Source organism: Polistes canadensis, unplaced genomic scaffold (assembly GCF_001313835.1).
Source record: "Polistes canadensis isolate GaletaPanama2010 unplaced genomic scaffold, ASM131383v1 scaffold_136, whole genome shotgun sequence".
NCBI lineage: Eukaryota > Metazoa > Arthropoda > Insecta > Hymenoptera > Vespidae > Polistes > Polistes canadensis.
The window spans coordinates 324,294-348,110 of record NW_014569683.1 but is presented as its reverse complement, the minus strand read 5'-3'; the positions used below and the strand labels follow the sequence as shown (position 1 = coordinate 348,110).

At 31.5% G+C, this 23,817-nt stretch overlaps 1 protein-coding gene and 1 long non-coding RNA gene across 2 annotated transcripts in view; one reads left to right on the top strand and one right to left on the bottom strand.

The window, feature by feature from the left end:
• Nucleotides 1-23,817, bottom strand: part of LOC106788347 (GATA zinc finger domain-containing protein 10-like) — a 375,811-nt gene that overhangs the window by 39,491 nt on the left and 312,503 nt on the right. The gene's annotated exons all lie outside the window — the stretch shown is intronic.
• Nucleotides 8,622-20,806, top strand: LOC106788350. The gene is made up of 3 exons (XR_001381891.1): nucleotides 8,622-8,687; nucleotides 10,421-10,549; nucleotides 20,298-20,806. It is a non-coding gene; the product is annotated as an uncharacterized LOC106788350 (long non-coding RNA).

The following is a 23,817-nucleotide window of genomic DNA, read 5'->3' as shown; positions in this document are numbered from 1 at the left end:
TTCGAACAACAAGAGAGATTCGCAATTGCGAGAGTAAGTGTAAGAGAGAAAGAGAGAGAGAGAGAGAGAGAGAGAGAGACTATACAACGACGATAATAAATTTGTAAAATAAACAGTACCGAGTGCTCGCCGACTGGTTGCAACGGCGAGCTGCATAATTGGAGTCGTTCGTTTAACTTCCGAACAGTCGACGCGTACCTCGTGAAACTTTCTCGATGCTGTCTATACTCGTGAATGTTGGAAGAGAGAGAGAAAGAGAGGAAGAGAAATGGATGAAATCAAGAAGAGGAAACGAACTGGAAAAGTGAAATAACAAAATGCATATATACTTATTATATTAAATATATTCACTATTTCATTTCGATTTGTATTTTGTTGTTTCTATCATCGATATATCGTACGTTTATCGGTCAAAATTATACGAACACATTTTGAAAAATAATCAAAATATTCAAAAATCAAATTGGTTTGAATATCCAATTTTTATTTTATTTTTTAATTTATACAGAAAATCAATCGACAAATAGAAAAATAAAGAGAGAGCGAGAGAGAGACAGAGAGAGAGAGAGACATAGGAAACGAAAAGTGAAAATTTTTGACGTTCTCGACATCACTTTGGTATTGCGTAATCGTGTTTCGCATTTATATGTATATATATATGTATTCGAGGTTTCGTAGAATTTCCAACCAAAAATATTGCGAGAGGTATGGTCCGAAAGAGGGCACTTGAAAATTGGCTAATTAAGCAACGCCAAAGGATAGGTAGAACCAGTCGAATATATACGTTTGAACGTTGATCCTCGAGGAAACACGAACGGGCAATCTCTTTTTCCTCCAAAAACGAGCAACTCGCCAATGGTGGTGGCGGTGGCGGCCTTCCATTGCCGACCTTTTTGGCAGATATGCAAATTCCCAACATTTGCGCGCGCGCGCGCGCGAAATTAGAAGAACTGCACGTGTGTGCTTACTAACTCTCACTCTCTCTCTTTCTCTCTCTTTCTCTCTCTCTTTATTGATTCAAATCAGTCGACCAGGTTGGAGATGGTTGGTTGCTGACAAGGATGATGGGTGGTGGGTGGTTAGTGGTGGAAGCGTACGTACGAATCGTTGAAATTTTCCGTCTCCTCTAAGAAAGAAAACGAAAAAAAAAGAAAAAAGTGGGGAAAAAAAAGAAAAAACTAAAAAACATCTGATGACTGGGCACAACGATGGTGCTTTAAAAGCTTATCCGTAGGTGAAATTAGTCGAATTTCCTGGCTCTATAATTAATCCCCGTACGGGTAAATTGAATTATTTCGATCGCGACACGCGTCGTAAATTCACGCGAGTCTTCCCCATCCCCCTTTCTCTCCCTCTCACTCTCTCTCTCTCTCTCTCTCTTTCTCTTTCTCTCTTCTTTTTCTGTGTGCTCGTGCATACGCAAAACGATTCGAGTTACACGACAACCAAGCTACTACTATCGTGGATAGAAGAGGAGAAAAGGGGAAAAGAGGAAGAAGAGTATGGCGTATGGTGCTTGTATATGTATATATGTATGCACGTGTGTGTGTGTATGTATATATATATATATAGTTATTGGACGAAAGGGCGCAAGTCCAGGCCCGTAATTAAAAGCAGTAATTTAGTCGACAAGGAGGGATAAGGGAAAGGGAAAGGGAAAGATAGAGTCGAGCTCGTATGCTCGTCCTTCTTCTCTACGAGAAAGAGAGAGAGAGAGAGAGAGAGAGAATGTGTGTGCCAGGACCGTATCCATCACGTCGACTATTCGCGCGCAGAAAAGGGTTTGTTAGGGTGAGATAAGAAAACGCATACATGGGCTTCATTGCATGCTCGCTAGAGGGTGTTATGCAAATACGTAGCTCAAGCCGGTATACGTAAAAAGCTTTTTTTTTTTTTTTCTTTACTCTATCTTTTTCTCTCTTTCTCTTGCTCCTATTATTTTGCATTATTTTTTTTTTGGGGGGTGGTGAGGGAGGAGCCACTTTAACGCACGATAAATATTGAGTTAGCCGCGATAACTCGTGACGTTAAATATTTTTTAATATTATCATAAACTTTTTTGTTGTCTTCAAATCGGTACGAACTTATCGTATAATTCAATGATTATGTTATTTGGTAATAGAATATGTTCGTGTTGTTTAATACTTATCATTACATTTGTCTTTTACGAATTATTCCAGGTCAATCGAATACATGAACAATTAAACGTGTCTCGTGTGTTTTCATATTAAATTAATTTTGATAACTATCAATTATCTCTAAATGTATTTTAACCAGCGTACGATTTTTCTTGTCTACCTGTTTCTGTCACGTAAGAATTTGTTAAAAAAAAGGAAAAAAGAAAATACGAGCCAAATAAAATTAACACCGCCGTATATATTATTTCGTTCTCGTTTATTATGGACCATTCCCATTGACTGACGACCGTAGTCAGAAGAATTTTATCTGAACACACTCAATCGTCTCTGGATAGGACAAACGGGAAATCCGGCGGCGTATCTTTTAATATCACTGCGAAGCATCACCCACGCGCGTTGTTCTCTGAACACTCGTGTTACTTGTTTCCTTCCTGTTGTCTCTCCTCCTCCTCCTCCTCCTCCTACTCCACCTTCTCCTTCACCATTTTCTCTTCAACCGGTCGTTTTCACGGAAACGTTTTGTCCTCGATGCTATTCTTCGCAGCATCCAAAAGCTCACGCTTGCTTGCTCGCTCGCATGGTTCGAATGAACGAACGAACGGACAAACGGACGTACGTACGTACGTACGTACGAACGTACTAAACCATTTCTTTTATCTGCTTATCTTCATCCGTGGTTACTCAACAATCTTTCTCCTTTACTTTCCCTAATTCCCATCATTTTCTCTTCTTTAACTGACAATCTCGTTTTAGGTAATTCCTAGTCTTCCGTATATCGGGCCTCCTTCTTTTGCTTTCAACGACGCGTTCTCCACGAATGGCGTTACTTTACCAGTAACTCTTTCCATTCTCATTAGCCGAGCTTCCTGTACACAATGTAGCAGCATCCTACAGTTACTCACGGCAGAGAGGAACTACTCTCCTTTTTCCCTGCTTCTTCTCCCTTTTTCTCTTTTTTTTTATCCTTTCCCTTTTTCTCCCTATCCAACCCGTCCCATCATCTTCCATGGTTGCAATGGACGCGTCAGTAAGCGGACAACACCACCACTTCAGACAGCTTCCTCTAATATTATCTTTTTTTCTTCTTTTTTTTATTTTCCCCTCCAGTCCCCCCTCTCTTGCTTGTTCCCTCATAATTCGATGCTTTGTGATATCCCTTTTCCCCCTCCCCTTACTTCTCTCCCCCTCCCCCTCCCAACTACTTCTATTATCATCGGAGACCTAATTTTCTCGATAAGGAATCACTTATTATACTACCACTAATTCATGACGGTTGAAATACGTTTCGGTTATACCGAGACACTGCGATTATTATTCTGTACTCTCTTGAAAGTTTTCAACATAATTATTGTCGTTATTCTCGTTGGACGAAATCTCAATGAGAGAATTGTTATGGGAGAAACTAAGAAGAAAGATGAATTAAAGTGTTGTCTACGTTTGATTTACCGTAGACGTAGTTCTGTTTGGCAGAAGCAATCGTCAAAACACTTTTGAAAAGAGAAAAGCACTTGGATGAATGGAACTAATTTACTGGACTACAGACAACTGTTCTTCTTCTTCTTCTTTTACTATCTTTTTATTCTGTATTTACTACTTATCGATTTTTTGTTGAGACCTTGAATTTTTCTCTCTCTCATCCCAGATAATAATACATTTTTCTTTTACGGTACTGTGCTTTTTTTAGGGGTCTCGAGTACGAAATTGTTTAGATTTATATTTTATGGAATATTTTTTAAATTTATTATATTTAGTAATTTCATTTCTCCGAGTTAGAGAATGAAGTTAATTAAGATAAATCAATGATTGAATATTAGCGATATTATAAAAATAGTTTACTTATAATAATATATAAATATTACAAACTATATTTATAATATTTTTTAATTAAACAACAGAAGTATTCTATACAAAATTGATTTGACCCAATTATCCTTATAAAAAATATAATAAAATAGGAATATAGTTATTAATCAAATTTTCAACAAAATATTAACACATGACTCACCTTAAAATAAGACAAATACGTTGCATGCTATCAAACACTTATAAACTAATCTGTTTTAAATATTAAATTCACTTAAACTCTAACGCAAAAATAACAAATTCCTGATGAAGTAAATAAATCATATCAAATTAGCATTGAATTGAACATGTTATTAGAATCAAACGATTCCTTAGATTTAATACAACATCAAGTCTTCATAATTATGAAATGAAGATTAATAAAGTGTATGCAATGATTCAACTGCTCATGCATCAATACACCCTTTCTCTCTCTCTCTCTCTCTCTTTTTCTTTTTTAGTTATACTTTCGTTATAGACGAAGATGAGCTTCCAAAGATTCAGAAAGGCGGGACTAAATGCGAAAGGAAGAGCCAGTGGAACGAGTCGCACGGAGATCTACCTCGCCCGCGGGATAATCCTCAAAACCCAATTATATTTTACTGCAACTCGACTCCGACTTCAATCCTCTCTTTCTCTCTTTCTTCCTATCTCTATCTCTTTCTCTCTGAACCACAGAGAGGAGAACGAAGACGAACGAGCGTCGTTTAGACGATGAAATACGGATTAGCCGTTATAACTGGAAATTGCCACCCTCAATTCCCTCTCTCTCTCTCTCTCTCTTTTTCTCTCATTCTTCAATCTTCAAGGTTCTCTTCAGCGACCTGAAAATTCGAACCCTTCCATCGTCGTTCCAACGAAAATCAGAAAATCGTCGTTGACGAGCGCGTTCTACTGTACAACCCCTTAACACCTTACAACGGATAGAAATAATGCTTTAGGACTCACGAGCCTTTACTCATAATTAATTCGGTAATTGTGCAGAAAGTCTTTTGAATAGGGAAGAAGAAGAAGAAGAAGAAGGAAGAAAATAGAAAATCATTGATAAGAAAAATTTGGATTCTTCATTTCAGATTTGAACATTTGAAATTGTTGTCATAGGAGTAGTAAGGGTTAACTTTTGTGCATTAAAAATATCAAAACTTCTCGTGATCAATGGCGGATTAAGCGGTTGGGTAAGTCCCCGAAGGGGCTCCGAGGTTTTAAGATTTTTCTTCATTATGATTAGTAGAATATTATGTTTTCTTTTTAATAAATTAAGTCAATGTATTTATGTGCTTATGAAATTTTAGATTATTTTTCTTTATTGTTGATAATTTAATTGATTCCTTTTTTCCTTTTCTAACTTGAATTTAACGGGCCCTAGAAATTTTAATTTTTAGACTTAATCCGTCATTTTTCGCGATCTTTTTACATGCCTTTACGATATCCCTCGTTTGGTGTCTCGAATTCGAGTAGTAGGTTGGAAATGTAAATTTATTGCTTATGCGAAGTTTGCAGTTACTTTCATTCCAACATCCAGACTTGATTTTCTCGAGCGAGTAAATCGAATCGTCTGTTGGTTCTTAATTAATATAGAAGATTTTAACCTAAAAAGTCTCACGCGAGATCGTTGAGTTTCCTTTTTCCGAGTGAATATCTATTCGACGATAGTTTGTTCGTTTGACTTTGATAAACAAAAAGAAAATGTTAGAAAAGGGAGAGTAACGTGCAGCGCGAAAGAAGAAAAATATTTAAAAGAACAAACTTTATCCTTTTTTTTCGATAATATTTCCGAGAGAGTACAACTTTAAAAGAAATATTTTTGATCATAGGAGTATTACAGGAGATTTGTGATGAATAAGTAAAGAGTAGTATACAATTTTTGAATAAAATTCTCGTAGAAAACTGGGTCGGATAATTTTTTTTTTTTTCTTCCTACCTTTCTTTTTTTTCTTTCTTATATTCTTTTTTTCCTATTTTTTTTTTCTTAAGCAATGTCCTAGAGTTGCATGTCGAGCTCTCATCCTACAATCGTCTTCTTCAGAAGCTCGGTTATTAAGAAATTCCCGTCCCTTCTTCACTCATGCCTCAATAACATGGAAATTACTTGTCCTCTCCTTCGAGTCTTCTCGTATACCCTTCAATCTCAAGGGCCGATATGCAGCAATCTTATATATTAAACGCAATTAATCGAGACGGATAAAGGAAGTACTTTGTACGATTTTTGATAAGAAAAATTTTACGTAAATTGCTTTATACACAAGTTATTCGGATTTTTTATTCTGAAATATGAAAAATCCTTTTTTTTTTTTCTTCTCTCAACAATTTTATACTTATTTATATAGCAATTAATTTAAATATAGTTGAAGTAAGTATTTGTATTTAAAATTTTGATGGACGTAATATTATAAACATTATTTTACTTAAGTATTATTCTTGTTTGACATTAAATTGTCAAATCGTTAAACAATCTTTCACATTTAATGCAATTAATTAAAATAGTTATCTATATAATACCTGATTAGAACAATTTTGTAACCATAATTTTGTCTCGAGTATTTACATACTTTATTTTTAAATCGAAACGAAATAACTTTGTTAAAATTAGATTCTTATAATAACAGAATATATATAAAAATGAAATAGTTTAAAGATAATTTAAGAAATTATACGATTTTTAAGATGAACATAATACAGTAAATATTTTTCTACGTTATTACTTAAATTTGATTAACACCTAATCGAAATAATTATATTTTCGCAACGTTATAAATCCTGTCAACGATGAAACTTTTCTCAACAGTTTATGAATCCGTACAAATTGTTGAGAGAATAAGACGGGTCTAATGCTTTCTAATCTTTTGATTTAAAACTTTAATCACGATCTAATTTAATCGAAACTTTTCTCGCACGTCGGCTTCTTGCTAAAGGTGAAGAATCCCAGTAGTTGTAGTAAACCGAGGACGATAAAATGTATGTCAAAGTGAGAAAAAGAGAGAGGGTAAAGGTTAGCAAGAAAAGAGAATAAGAAGAAGAAAAATAAGAAAAATAAGAAGAAGAAGAAGAAGAAGAAGAAGTAGAAGAAGGGGAAGCAAAAGAAAGAAAGAGAGAAAGTGAGAAAAGGACAGAGCATTCTCGAGCGTGCAATTACTTCCCTGTCATTTCGTTATCAAAACGACGCAAGTTGGCCAAGGTGCCTAGCCCTTGGAATGGCCACTACGTCTTCTCTATATCTGCGTTAAGTAGCTAGTTCGCTGACGTTATCGTTTCCAACCGTAATTACAATTCGTTTCCATCTCGACGAAAAGCGCTTCGTTGGCCTGTTAAAAAGAAGCCGCAACCCTCTTTGGTCTTTTTACCCTATCCCGAACTTTGTATTCAACTCCCCCTTCATTTTCATTCGATTCCTTTACGAAGTACTTTTTTTTTCAACCACGTACAAATCATTTCTGATGTTTTTTTTTTTACAACGTTTTTTTCTCCCTTTTATTTTTTATTTCGAATAATAAATTAATCATCGAATTCGTGTGGTTTTTAAATGTATTTTAATGGTTATAATTATTCAATGCAATTTATATGCATTATTAAATGTAATTGTGGTAATTTAATTTGTCATTTAAATCGGGTGCATTATTTTTTGTAGAATTATTATTTTTAATGATTATTATTAGGATTCTTTTCTTTTGTTTTTTTTTTTGAGATTAGTTATATCAAAGGGACATGATTTAAGGAAATAGCAAATTCTATGACAATTATTGTTAATTATATATAAGATTCTTCTATCTTTATCTTTATAATTATAATAATTTCTATAATAAAAATATTCACAAATATCAAAGGATTAATTTAAAGTTGCAATAAACGACGATTATTATCATAAAAATTATTCCTTATATAGAAACCAACAAATCTACTTATTAATTCACTATTATAAATACAATTCTTTAAAATATTAAATATATTTATTAAATACCTAACATAATAATATATTCGCAAAATTTTAAATATCAAAGAATTGATTTAACAAAACATCAAATAATCAACAGACACAATATTAAAATGAAATCCTTTGACTCAACAATACAATTAAACAAAAAAAAGCAGCAACAAAAAAAAGGTTACCAAATGATTTAAAGAATCCTAAAAATGAATTAATTGCAATTACTTGAGAGATGTAAATCTTTTTATAGATTTTCTCAAGTGTGTGAATCTTAACGGTTTGAAATGAAATAAGAAAAAAAGAGAGAGAGAGAGAGAGAGAGTGGGATATGGAGTCCCTTAAAAAGTTTCGGTGGTTCTCGCAAAGCGGGGTAGTTGCAAGGAAGGCAGCATTACAACCCTCTGGTACCCGTATTGATCCTGAAGGGGCGCCGCGCGCATAACGTTCACTTCTCGGGCATCTCCGACGATCTTCGTAGAATAACCTCACCCTAGGTTCTCTTATAATGTCTGTATCTTCTCTGCAACCTTGTCGCGGTACTCACCTAATCCGACGCAACGTGTCTTCTTCTTCTTTCAACTTATTCCTAAATTTTCATTTATTTCTTTTCACCCATTTTTTTTTTCTTTATTTTTTCCTCTTATTGTTCTCCTCTTTTATATTTTATTTCATTTTCTTTTTATTATTATTAATACGATATTTGTGCGAAATATTTTGATCGAGATATTTTAAGTGGATTCGTTATTGTACGATATTATTCATCACGCGTGCAATATCGTCTTCGTGTATGATATTTAACGTTAAATTATATATTATAACTATGAATCCTAATTATTTTATTATTTTTTGTCATTGTGTTATTTGATAGAAAATATATCTTAAGTGTAATTATCCTCATTGTTGTATCATTTTATTTATCTTCTTTTTTAATGTTTAAAGGATACGTGATTACGAAGAACAGAGTGATTCGTTATTTGAAAATTAATAATAATCGTTTAATAACGTGAACACAAAAAAGTAACATTTATATTTCCGTGACGTTTTTTCATTTTCTTTTTGTTTTCGTAATCGTTTCGGTGTAAGCACAGTTTTAATCGTTCGGTGAGAAATTATCAAAGACAGAAGAAGAAAGAAAGAGAGAGAGAGAGAACGATCAATTAATGGGAAATTGCTGGGACAAAATAATCTTTGCAATTTAAAGACCAGTACCTACGGCAGACCGCTTAAACTCAACGAGAACTTAACGAGCTTTGATATCTTTCTTTCTCTCTCTCTCTTCCCCTTTTTCTTTCTTCCTTTTTTTATACTTTCTCCATAAGATAACGAGTATTCCAACTGATGATAGGGAAAGAAAGTAAAAGAAAACGAAAGAGAGAGAGAGAGAGAGAGAGAGAGAGAGAGAAAGAAATACTTCGTTCAAATTGGACTTTAATTTGAATTAATATTCTTTTATCGATCTCTCGGGTTAAGGATTGAGGAGGGGTTGAGGGGTTGAGAGTTAAGAGGGGAGAAATTGAGAGAGGAAATAAGATAGATATTAGAAAGTCGAATACGTCGTTAACATTTTTCCATCCTCGTGAATCCTTCTCCTCCTCCTCCTCCCCATCCTTTTCCTCCTACTCTTTCTCCTTCTCCTCCTCATCCTCTTCTTCTCTTTTCAGAGGAATTATATTACATTACCCTCTGAGAGATGAGAATATGAAAAACGCATATAATTGTTTTATTAAAAAGCAACGAGTGGCGGAATGATAATTTTAAAAAAAAAATTACAAAACCCTCCAGACTTAATTTCAAATTACATTACTTTATTATAATTTGTCACGAGATATATGAATTATTGTTTATTAAGTTTTTTAATTGAAATGTAAAAAATAAACAAATTAGAATACATGCTATAACGATTTGATTCTTCAAACTGTCATTCGAATTCTCTAAAGAAAAATTTGTTATATATTATTATTTTCTATGTTTATTATTTCCTAATAAAAAAATACGACAATGATTATTTTATTCGTAAGTATAAGTAAATAAAAAAATGGCATTTGTTTGTTGTCTCGTTGTCGATTTAATTTCAAATTACATTACTTTATTATAATTTGTCACGAGATATATGAATTATTGTTTATTAAGTTTTTTTAATTGAAATGTAAAAAATAAACAAATTAGAATACATGCTATAACGATTTGATTTTTAAAACTGTCATTCGAATTCTCTAAAGAAAAATTCGTTATATATTATTAGTTTCTATTTTTATTATTTCCTAATAAAAAAATACGACAATGATTATTTTATTCGTAAAAATAAGTAAATAAAAAATGGCATTTGTTTGTTTGTCTCGTGTTGTCGACATAATTACGCGTTTCAAATTCTTCGAAATACTCTTACACTTTATTATCTCTCGAATAACTTATTAACAGGAAAAAGTTTTTTTTGTTTACACTTTCGTTGTTTATTGTCTATCCTCCGTAATGTTTACACTTAGTTTTTAACCGCTCGACTTATTTCTTTTACGTTTAGTCTGTTTCCATTAGTCGAACTGTGACAACGATGCAGCACCAACAACTGAATATTTTAAACAACGATGTTCAAATTTTTGCAATTCTGACAAAAGGAGATGATAAAGCAGGTTGAACAGAAATTAATTAAGTAAGATTTATTCTTTGATTATTATATATCTGATAAAGTCAATAAAATTTCGAATTTTTTCGCATGATTTTCTCCAAAAGTAAACATCCATTTATACTTAAACATATATATGATTAATTTTTATTTTAAATTATTTTTTTTTCAGTCCTAATCATTCGAATGAGATAAATACTAGTATTTTTAAAAAAAATATTACGATGATTATATATGAAAGAAAATTTGTTGCATTTTAATGTATCTTTGTTAATTTATACGGGAACGTAATTTCGGATGATATTACAAGTAAGAACAATTATACAATGACGTTGAAATCTCATTTACAATTAACTATAGACGATAGCAACTCCGAAAGTTTTGAATTTGCAGAAGGTTATTAACTTTATTCATTGTTGCTGTTATAATCAATTACTGTTCGTGAATATGCAACAGTTTGCGTAGCTACATTCAAATCGTTTGCTTCTTCTTATCGCTGAACACGCTATAGTTAATTAATTTTTTTACTTCCTGTAAAAATTTACATTTATTTCTTTTTTCTTTTTTTTTCTTCTTTTTTTTTCTTTTTTTTTTCTTTTTTTTTGACTAAATGAAATTAGTTTCTCTTTTTGATATTTTTATTTACTGAAAAATGGCTAAGAAGTTTCGTTAATTAGAATGAATTAGAATTTCTTTTAAATTAATCAGTGAAACAAAAAAATTGTCACGTAGTTTATTAACATTTATTTATTAGTCTACTTTTTTAACAAACGTTAAGTAGCATATAAAAAAGTTGGTGAAGTTTTTATTTAGAATAAAAATTAAGCGTATGCAGAAATTTTCATAAAAAGCTTCATTCATTAAAATAATCACTTTTATAATCTCATTCTACAACAAGATACGAATTTGTAAATTACATGTAATATAAAAATAAAATTATGCGAGAGAGAGACAGAGAGAGTACTTTTATGGTTACTTAAAAACATTTATGCACTAACATACTTTATTTATATATTAAAAATATTTTTATTGATTTCTTACGAAATTTTTCGTATATTATTTTCTACAAATGAAACAATTTACAATAGTTAATAAAATAATAAAATATTTACAACATTGATCAAAATCAAATCATTTGTTTTGCAAAGATACTTGTAATACTGATCAAAGATTGAAATGATATAGTACAATGATTTCTAACCTTTTTTAATTTTCTGCATCCTTGATGAATCCTAATGTTTCCAATATACTCTATGTCAAATTTTAACAAGTACACTTTACGAAATAGCAGATCATTTGTTGCAAAGATTAGATCAAAATAATAATAAAAAAAAGCACTTTGTAAATCACTGAGAAAATATAATTAAATAAAATCCTACTACTCGAGGTATATTTTTCTAAATGGTCAAATTTAATTGAACCACACTCGTTTCCATCTTAACGTTGATTCATGCACAATACTAACATTTTATCATAGCAATTACCGAAAACCGTGTTTTCTATAAATAAAAAGTCGCGAATAAAATTACAGTGATGAAAATTCTATACATTTTTTGTTAACACCCCCTGTGAAGATATCACTGTGCACACTTTGTGAACCACTGTGTTAGGATGCGAAGAATGCGAGACTTCGAATAGAATAATGGAAGATATCGTAATCATATTTTGACGGGATGTGACGAAAAAATGTTTCTTTTTTTAATTTTTAAACGATAAAGCTCTCTCATTTGGAACCATTTTGTTATCTGAATTTAGTACGGAATTTTCAGAAATGTGTTTATCATGACTGTGTACACCAATGACTATTAATAAAGCTAAAAATAAAAATGTGAGGTTAGGGGAACATCCTTCGAGATAAATTTTCTATTTCATTTATATATTGCATAACATTTTATGAAAAAAAAATTAACAACATAGAAAATTGTCAAACGAATCGATTTTAAGATAATTAACAAATATTTTGCATGAATATATATCAGGGATTTAATTGATATTGATAAATAATTTGAAAATAAGTCAATGAAAAGTCAACGATTCATTTTTAATCATAGAATTACTATGACAAATCTAAATCAAATTTCTTTTATTACTTTTATTTTAAATGAAAAAAAAAAAAAAGAAAATGTATAAACCTAAAAATAGGATGAATAGTGGTTTATTTTCGTTGCATGAGATATTTTATCAATAATTGAATATTTTCACCAGTCCTAGTAACTTCGTTTGAAGTTTATACAATTTTTATTATCGAGAATATCGGTTTTTAAATATCGTCATTCAAAATTTGTCTAGCGCACCTGTTCGTATAGAATAATAACGAGAAAAAACTGTTTACGTCGGGTATCAGCTGAGCGCGTAAATATCAAGAAGAAAATCTAGGTCATTGGTTCAAGGTTCTTGTAAAAAAATATTATGCAAGAGTACGGATCAACGTAAACACATTTCGTTCGCATGAAAACATTTCGGCACTTTCGAATATTAGAAAAACAAAGAGGACTTTCTAAACAGAAAATTCTTCTCTCATTTTATATATTATTAATATAATATTTAATTTCGTCAACAAGAAATTTAATTACTTTTTTTTTTTACGAGCTAACTTTACCCAAAATTATTTTTTGACTAAATAATTAAATCAATATGATATAAAAAAAAAATAAATAAATTAAAATTAATCATATAAGTATTATCCAATAATTAAAAATAAAAAAGCTTTAAAATAAAAGTTATCTAAAATAAAATATAATATGTATAAACGTATTTGAAACGTAATTGTATTTTTTCTAATAATTCAACGCACACACACAAAACACACAGAGAGATACACATATATTTTACTGTGCAATATCGTTGAAAGAAGAATCGTATTTGGAAGCGTTTCAAACATTGCGTCTGGAGAATCGTTTCGAAATGTTTCTCAAGCACATTTTTTTTCGCTTGCAAGAGTACGAAAAAAAAAAAAAAAGAGATAGATAGAAACATAGAGACAGAAACATTCATGCATACAATCAGACAGACAGACAGACAGAAAGAGAAAGAGAGAGAGAGAGAAGGCTCGACAATTTGGCCGAGAAAGTGTAGATTTGAAAACCCTTTTCATCGTTTCGCTAGCCAAAAAATAAAATATATAGGAAAGAGAGAGAGAGAGAGAGATAGGGTAAAGATCTAATAAAATGCAAGAGAGAGAAAAAAAAAATAAAAAGAGAAAGAGAGAGATAGAACTAGTCAATTCGAATGGACAACGAATGGGCCGCATTAAAGGTTTCACGAATAATCAGTGAAAATAGTGCACTCTGGGAACGGAAGTACCGGCCGCTTCCGGAGCCGGGAAATAGGAAAAAAATTCGGGTCGAGAGGGTGGTTCCCTCTCCTCCTTCTCTCTTTCGGCGGCGTCATTCGTTTGCAATTTTTTTTTTCTCCCCTTTCTGTGCGCATCACAGCAGTAACCGCAGAAGTGGAAACGGCCGAGGGGTTGGAAATGTTAAAAAGAAAGGAAAGAAAAAAATGGGGAGGATGAGTAGGAGGGGGTGTAAAAAAAAAAAAAGGAATAAAAAATGAGAAGTCGACCCACATTTTCCTAGCAATGCCAAATATAAGTCGATTCTCTCTCTCTCTCTCTCTCTTTCTCTTTCTCTTTCGTTTTTCCTAGTCTGCCACTACTCGTACGAACACGGAACCCATTTTAATGGTTGACCCACACAAAAGATAGCAGAACTACCGAAACGTTTCGCAATTTCGTTTACAGCATGGGATCGGCTACATACGGGAGCTGGCTGGCCACTACTCGCCATTGGCTCAAATTTTTTTTTTTGTTCTTTCTTCTCAATCTTCTCTCTCTCTTTCCTACTATGTGGGCGATATACCACTCGATCCTCGGATCCTCGCTTTTTTATATCGTCCTATTTTTTATATATACCATACCACCTACCCCCCCTTCGTTTGAAAAAATAAACTCGCCTATGTTTAAAATGTATTTCCAAGGTATACTCTCTCTCTCTCTCTCTCTCTCTCTCTCTCTCTCTCTCTCTCTCTCTCTCTCTCACGGTCTCTCGTGGGAGGCATTGGTAGTGCACTACCCAGGAATATATGAAATCGATGGAAATGCATGGGATTTCCCCAATACAAAAAAATATTCTATATTTGGGACCTTAGCAATATGATCGTTATCAGATCTGGGTAAATATATAATATATGTATTGAAAGATATATAATACAAATGTGTTACACAACAGTATTTAAATATTTTGTAAGAAGTTTTAATTAAAAACAAATGTAGTAAAGATTAATTGACCCCATTAATAATAGAATAATAATTATTGTTTAAACTAATAGAACCTTGATTGGATTTACGTATTATACCAATAGAAATTCATTTTTATAAGAAAAATAGTAATAGTTTAATAAAACACAAGGACAAGAATTAAATTAATAGTAAAGGTGGAAAAATGATTTTGTTTACATTCTGGAACAAAATCTAATACTTAATTACAAATGTAATTACAATTAAAAGACACAATTTACTAATATTTAACTGTAACCATTGACGAGGAAAAGATTAGTAAGTGAAATACGTTAAACTCAAGATGATTTTGATTTGTTACATTGATAGAGAAACCTTAGTACGTAGAATGAATAGTGTATCTCGTATTTGGATTTCGATCTTGTTCGTCAAGACAATTTCAATCTCTTTGTAACTTTCTCTGAAACTAACGGCTCAGCATTCAACAATTCGGTACCCAGTTCCGGTACTTAGAGAGAAACAGCTGGGTTGAAAGATAGAAGCACGAGGATAGCTAACCCCTCTCTCTCTTTCTTCATCTACCTACCTACTATCCTACTAACCATCCTACCCCTTCCTTCCTTCCTTCCTTCCTTCCAACCAAACCCAACCCAACCCAACCCCATCTTTCCTTTCTCGCCCAACAAACGTTATTACTTTCCTTTAAGCAATCCTCTCCTCTCTTTCCAGACCTATCTCTTCACTCACACCTAGAAACGCCACCGCTGCTTTCAATAAACCAGCCACGACTTAATGGGCGGTTTATGCAAATTTTCATCCTTGCCTGCTTGCCTACCTTCCTGCCTGCTTACCTGACTGCTTGCTTGCTTGCCTGTTTGCAGTCCTATAAGGTCGACCTTACCCTGCGTCTCTCTTATTTTTATTCTTTCTCTTTTAACACTCAACACTTCTTTCATTTGAATCATCTTCACGCATTTATCCAAGTGAAAGTAAGATTTTCTTTATGATTTGTCTTATCATTTTAACGTTAAATTCTGTTCTGATATCGTTGCCAAGTTCGAGCCTATTGACCTTATTTATTTTTTTTTTCTCTTCAAGATTTTATGATGTAAATCAGTGGACCATAATAAGTTTAACGGGTTGAGTTAATTTATTTGCATTGGATTGAGATATTAGGATTTTTGTTTGTTTTAATTAATATAATTTATTATACAGATGTACTTATTTTGTTGATATTCTTAACTTGTGTTAGAATTAGTTTGTATATTTTTATAGATTTCTTTTTGGTTAACCATTAAATTACTAAGATTGTAAACTGTATCATTTGATCACACATGATAATACTAAGATTTTTATTCATTGCATTTCTTTCCATCATTTATTTAACATTTCAAATATCTTACTTATTTCTTTTTTTCTTAATTTTAAGATATCTCTTTATATTTTCATAAAAATATAATACTATTTCTTGTTGTACCACTTTGTTACTGGGGTTATGAACTGCATTTAGTCATGCAGGATAATACTTAAAATTTTATTTCTGTCATTTATTTTTACATTTTTCAAATTTCTTAGTTCCCTATTTTTCACTTTTTCACATATTTCATGTATCTTCATAGTTCCCATTTGATTAACCATTTCGTCATTGTATTAATGAGCTATAGTTTTTAATCATCGCACGGGTTATACTAGTCAATTGATTGCATTCCGTTCCTTCAATCATTTTCCATTGTCATTATTTTTTAATTTCTTCTTTTCTCTTTTTTTTTTTTTTTTGTGTAAGAGTGGTAAAATGGTATTCAATATATATTTGTAAATGTTTCACGACGAACAATTCCGTTACCGTAATTATGAACTAAACTTTTTGATCGTGCACAATACCGAAATACTATTACCAATTGATTGCATATCCCTTCCCGATTTATTTATCACCGTTCTTATTTTTAGTTATAAATCGAATCCCACCTGAAAGAACGAATCTTTATCTGAATATTGATTCCTGATGATGTCATAATTTAACGACGATTCGTTTTAATAAATCCAATTTCCATTTCGTTTCAACGGAATCCGTTTCGTCGTCTCGTTCGAGACGCGATGAGAACAGGAAAAGAAAATAAAAAGGAAAAAAAAGAAGAAGATGGAAAAAGAGAGAAAAAAAAAAGAAGAAAAAAAAAAAGATACAAAAAGAAAAAAGTGAATGAGAGAGAATGAAAAAAAAAAAGGTTAAAAGCTAGAATCGAGTTTATTACGTGACCGAATCGCCCAATCGTTTTCTTCGTGATCGGCCCGATATTTTCATTCGCTTTCCAACGGGAACAAAACTTTTGAAATTAATCGACGAATGTTTGAAAATCAAACCGCTGTTAAGTTCCCTTCATACTCTATTCCGTGTAACGTTTAATAAAAGTGAAAAAAGAAAAAACGGAACAAAAAAAAAAAAGGAGAAAAAAGAACACATTCAATCGCGTTTCATCGAAAAGGAAATAAACTTTAGTCGAATGAACGATACTTCAGTGTTACTCGAATCAGAAAAGTTTCAAAGTTTTGAGAATCTTCTTGTCGTTCGAATCGCAAAAAGAAAGAGAAGTAATTTACAGGTGGTAGCGTAAAACAAACGGTACGATTTTAAAAATTGCCATAACCTCCTTTTGACTAAGTTCTTTTATTTCATTTCATTTCATTTCAATTCTTTCTTTCTTTCTTTCTTTAATTCACGTTTATTATAAGTTTTTTTTTTTCGTATTGAATTCTCGCATCGACAACCAAACGCATCTTGGGCTTTTTCAACAAGATTGAATGTAATTGAGCGTATTCCGAAAAATCAAAGAACCCGAACGAGCTACCCTACTTTTTCTTCCTTCTCTATTTATTTTCTTTTCTTTTTGTTTCTTTTTTTTTAAATCGTAATGGAAATTGCGACCCTATAACCTTTTCTTCTAACGAATAACTAACCTCGTTTGCGAGTCACGCGCCGTTTCTATCGAATAAGAAATCAATGATGTCGATGAGTGGGTAGGGGGAGAGGAAGGGTAGGGAGGTTAGTGAGGGAGTTCGAAAATCAAAAGGAAACCACCTTTTAATTACCGTAAATTAATAAATTTTCTTTTCCGCACGCCTCGTTTGATATTTTCCTTTGATTCGTTCGATCTGCTTCAACCTACCCCTTTGTATTGTCTTTTACTGACGTTTATTAAAGGAAAAAGAAACAAATCTGTCGTAATTAATTTTTATAAAATATTTAAATAGTACACGGAGATCACTTTTTTGATTACATTGCAATTTTTATACGCAATTAATCGGAATTATATATATATATATTATAATTTACGATGAGAAAACGATTAATTTGATTTTTAAATGTTTTCATAATTTTACATTAATACCAAAGTATCGGATAGATGATTAATTTTTTTTAGATTAAAAATGAATGATCAAAATCAGTAAAACTACAAATTCAAAAAACTCGAGCTACCTAACTTTTTTTAAAAAAGTATAACTCGTAGAATGATCAAAAAATAATACAATTAACGAACAACTAAATTGTACACACCAAACAAAACATCTATACAAAATATATAGAATATTTTTAAAAACAATAGATCACAAAAGACATTTGAAAAAATAATTAATAAATAAAATACCTCTAAACAATAAATCTATTCAGCTATCCTCGTGAATAGTCTAAACAAACAAATTAGAATTGATAATCAATAAACTAACACTAAACCTACCAATACTTCAATTCTACTTTTAGTGATCAATTGATCGCTTAAAACAAAAACTCATATATCAAAATATAGAATAAAGTTATAATCAACTGAATGACAAACATAACATTATCTTTTACATACAAATTAATAATATTCATTTCATGCAGTTTTTCTGCATTCTTACACATTACAGGACAAACATTATTAGTCCTTACGTGATATGTTTAGTGTTAATCATTAACCAGTTAACTGTGTCGATCATTTTGCAAAGTGCGCCCAAGTGTGTGTCGCGATAATCAACCGATGACGGATATAGTCGTCAAACACAGAGTAAGTGGCGCTGTTGAAATATTCGGTCAAAAAGACAACTTTATTTTAGAAAATGAATGAATTTATGAGTAATATTTAAACAATGGATCAACGTAAAGCTATATTTACACATAATTAACGAAAAACTTAAAAAAAATCAAATATTTAATAAACAAACAAACAAACAACATTTTTTTTTTTTTTTCTTTGGTTAGACATCGCGGACATCATCGCAGATGAAGAATCTAATATACTTTGTTTTTTTGGTTATGACACGTCAAGATAATAATCGGTATAATCAAAGATCTAGTGTCCAACTCAAATTATCTATAATTTTCATTTGTTTATTTTATTTCGTCCAGACCCCTAAACATTCTAAACATATTAATAATTACGAATATAATTTAATTTTCGTCAGAATTACAATTTCAATATCAAGTTGTATCAAAATTTTACGCATGACGGATATAGCCGTCAAAACACAAAATTCTGCCATTCTTACATGACGGATATAGTCGTCAAACACACTTAACTGGTTAAAGATACACATCAACTAAGATACATTACATATATTACAAAGTAGAAACAAAAGAAAAATTATAAAAAGATAGAAAGAAGAAGAAGAGGTAAGAGATCCGAAGAAGTTAGAATTTCCGAGTGGAAACGCATACCACATGGGCGCCATGAGGAATGTTCGCCAATTTCCGAGTCTGGCCTATCGTGGCACGTGATATCACAGGGAATTGTCCCATCCATCGTGTTCGAACAACTCTACTCTCTAGCTTGCTAAAGCTCAAGTCACACCAACACGATCGCAGTCACTTATCAAAGAGTCAGAGGCTTCCGGTTCCGTTGACTTATCTATGCTTTGCGTTAATATTCTCTTTCTCTCTCTCTCTCTCTCTCTCTCTCACATTCTTCTATCCGTTTTCTTCTTTCACTTCTTCTTCCTTGTCTGTCTGTCTGTCTATCCGTCTGTCCGTATGTCTGTCCATCATTCTACTTTCCTTATCTTCCCATCCTTTTTTTGCTTTTTATAATTTCGTTCTATTTTTTTCTTCTTCTTCTTTTTGTTTTGTGTGTGTTAATCTTTTTTCTTCTATTTTAATCAGTCTTTCTAATTTCTATCTTTTTCTTCTCGTTTTTTTCCGGTAATTATTTTCCTTTACTTTTACTTTGATTTTATTTATTTTCCCTAATTTCTTTCTAATTTCTTTTCATTGCTCTGTGTTTCCTATTATCTTCTTTTTCTCTGTTATTTCTTTTCTTTTTTCTTTATATTTTCTAACTTCTTACTCTCTTTCTTTATTTTCTGTAACTTTGTTACTTCAATTTTCCTTGATTTTCTAATTTATTTTTTTATATTACAATTTTTATCTCTCCTTTATTCAATCTTTTTCTATTCCTTAATTTTACTACAATTTTTCCTATTTAGTTTCTATATTATTTAGTGTTTTTAATATTCTTTTAATTCTTTCTTAAATCCTTTTTAGTAAAGATTTCTCTTCTTGGTCTTTTTTAGGTAAAAGTAAAGAAGGTTTTTTTTCGAGTTGGTAACACTGCAAGAATGGATATCCTCGTCAACCCTCTCACGCTATCTTATCTCGTCACGCTTGCACCTAACTTGATGCAAATCTCTCTGAGGATCATGCGACGCCGGTGCGAGGAACGTTTTACCGAGCTTGGAAAAGGCTTGACACCCTCTTCCACCCCTATTCCCAACTCCCCACTCCTCCCCCCCACCACTTGCAGCGTGAGGATTTTAAATCGACGCTTCCAACTATATCGAATCTACTATTTGCTATCTCCCTACTGCATCTTCTACGACTATCAAACGGAGAATTGATGGATGAATACGCGTTTGGATAAATGTCCTTGCAAATATCGCACCCTTTCTAAGTTATTTTTTTCCCTTCATTTTTTATCCTTCTCCTTCATACTCGTTGATGTATCGACGAGGGAGGTCACTATCGATTACAATTATTCGAGAATAGGGAACATTTTTTGAGATATTCCTGATAATGATCTAGTGAAAATAAAATATTCTTTTTTCTTTCGATCGAATTTTTGGATTAGAAAAAACATATATTTGAAAATAAAGGATCAAGTATTTAATTACTTTTGATAATTATTTCGACGAAGTAAATATATTTCAATTAATATTGCATTAAAGAAATATTCAAAATTATGAAAAGTTTTTCGAGAAGATTAAAAGAAGTAAAAAATATTTCTATATGAAAATTCTATTAGAAAAATGCAACAATTTTTTGTACAAAAGTACAAAATAAAATAAAATGAAATGAAAAATAAATGTAAAGTTCTTTTAAAAAATCTCGAAAGTAATATTATTATATATTAAGAATATAATGAGTAAGAAGAGATTTAACAGAAATAAAAAATGGTTCTTAATCAAAATTGGATTACTCCAATGTATTTATTAATAATAAATTACGAGATATACGCGTAGAGGATAATAAATAAGTAAAAATAGAAGAATATGTTTCGTTCGAAAAGTATGAATTATTTCTTCAAATGAAGAATTCGCGATATAGCAAGCTTATAAAATTTGTCGTAACGCAAGAGCTTGGGTTCCCATGGGAGGCAATATTTCACTTCCATCAAACGAGTGTCGGGCAATATCACGTACTAGTCGTTTCAAGAAAGAAACTTTTATGAAGTAAGATTGGTTGGTGAAAAGATTGTTACCCTTTATAAACAATAACCGACATTTATTTTTCTATTAATTCTTTTTTCCCCCGCCTCGCTTTTTATTTACTTCATATTATAGTTTTTTTTATCTTTTTCAATCGAAACATCAAACATGAAAAATGTAATTGAAAAATAATTTCGTTATTTAATCCATAAGACACGATAACTATTAATATTTTATTAACAATTAACAATAATAATAGATCAATGAATTGTTTCAATTTTTGTTTATTGATGTAACATATTGTGTCGTAACTCAAAGGGGAATTACCCATTTCGTATTGCACCAGAAAAGGATTAGCAAACGCTTAATAATTACTAGATATCCCTAGATAAAATGCGCCATCTACACTACATTGACGCATTGATTAGCGCCAAATTTAACGGTAAAAAAAACAAATTACGTTTCAGAAAGCAAATTAAAACAACTATCATTTCAATAATAGTTAAATAAAATATTTTAAATGTTATTCTCGGGGTTTGAACGAATTTTGAAAGATTTGTTTATGGATAATAAAAATAAGATAAAAATAAAAGAAGAAAAAAATATCGAGAGTAGAAATTTTTTCATGAATTCGATTAAGTCAAACGAGAAAAGGTGTCTGATGGGTGGGATAATATAATCCATGGTTTGAGATAAGGTATTCTATAAGTTATATTCCTCTATCTTCTCGTCGTAAATCAGTCAGTCGGTAATCTCGAAAATTACACGCGCGCACGAAAATAGATCCTTTGAGAGAGATGGAATGCGTGCGCATAGGGTATTTCACACTCAGTGAGGAGGCCTCTTCAATACACACACACACACATATAGAGTTTCTCGATGCAGTCGAACGTTTCTCGACAGACTTTCGGAATTTCTCTCTTGGGAGAGACAACTTCCGGATTCGGTAGCACTTCTACGTGAAAAAGACAAAGAAGAAATCAAAAAAAAAAAATAGAAAAAAGTAACAAAGCAAGTAAAAGAAAAAAGAAAAAGTAATCCGACAACAGAAGAAGTGCGGAAACGACGGAGCCAAGAGTCGCACGTGTCAATGCACGTGGAAGGATCCAAGAAATAAGTCGAACATGAAAATTCTAAGCTTGTATATTTGTGTGTGTGTGTGTGTGTGTGTGTGTGTGTGTGTATATATATATACGTTTGGTTATACGTACGATTAAACGTAGACGGGAGAGACAGTAAAATAGGGTGAAAAAGAAAAGGTGATATACAGGATGTCTTAAAAGTAATAACTTTAACTAGAAAAAAAATATAATTTATATTAAATAAAATTATTATCATATTTAATTTTTTATTTCAAGATATTATATTATATTTAAAATATTGCAAAACAAAATATGATCGAATGATATTTCGAATATTTGTTAAAATTAATTTTCGAATTTTTCGATTCAAGTACGCAGACTTTTGAAATAGCTTATATTATACTAAAGCAAAAAAAAAGGAATTGGGTATCGAATAGAAATGTTTAGAAGTAAGAGAAAGGAGAATTGGTAAATTTAGATACTAAAAAGAGAAATAAGGGAAGAAGGGAAAGGGTTTTAAAGAGAAAAAAGAAAAAGATACTTCAAACCTGCCGTTTTCAAGCTTCATTAGTCGCAACTTTCTTATTCTTTCTTATTCTTTTTTTTTTATCTAACTTTCGGGATGCGTTACTTTCCCTTCTTCTTCTTCTTCTTGCCTTTGGCAATCTACCAGAAGAAAGAGAAGTCTTTGATAAAAAAAAAAAAAGTACCCGTAGTTGTTGTGTAGGACACGCGTACGTGAGTTTCTGCATGCGTGAGTTGGACAAATCGCTTTAAGGTGTGATACGCGAGACTCCAGCAAATTCACTTTTAACTAAATTTATGTTTCTGCCCAACGGCACGAAACTACTCGCATTCGGGGGCTAAGTATTACTCTTTTAAGATTTTTGACGACACTGAATTACGATAAACTTCTGCTGTCCCCATCAAGTTTACAAAAAGACTTTGTCTTCCAAAGTTTCTTTAATTTTATCCAATTGATTTGTTCATGCTTAACTCTGTTAATCGAATATTTTTTATTGCATTGATTTTTCTAACAAATAATATATTTTTTGGTTTTTTAATAAGAACTTTGATCGTGAAGAAAGTGTCGTTAATTGATCTTATTCTTAACATATTTAATTACGAAATAATTCATGATGCATTCATTGATTTTTCTAAAAAATTCTATATTTTTTGTTTTTTTTAATAAGAATTTTTTGTCGTGAACAAAGTGTCGTTAATTGATCTTATTCTTAAAATATTTAATTACGAAATAATTCATGATGCATTCATGAAGTCTCATTGCTTGGTTTTGAAGTCTATGT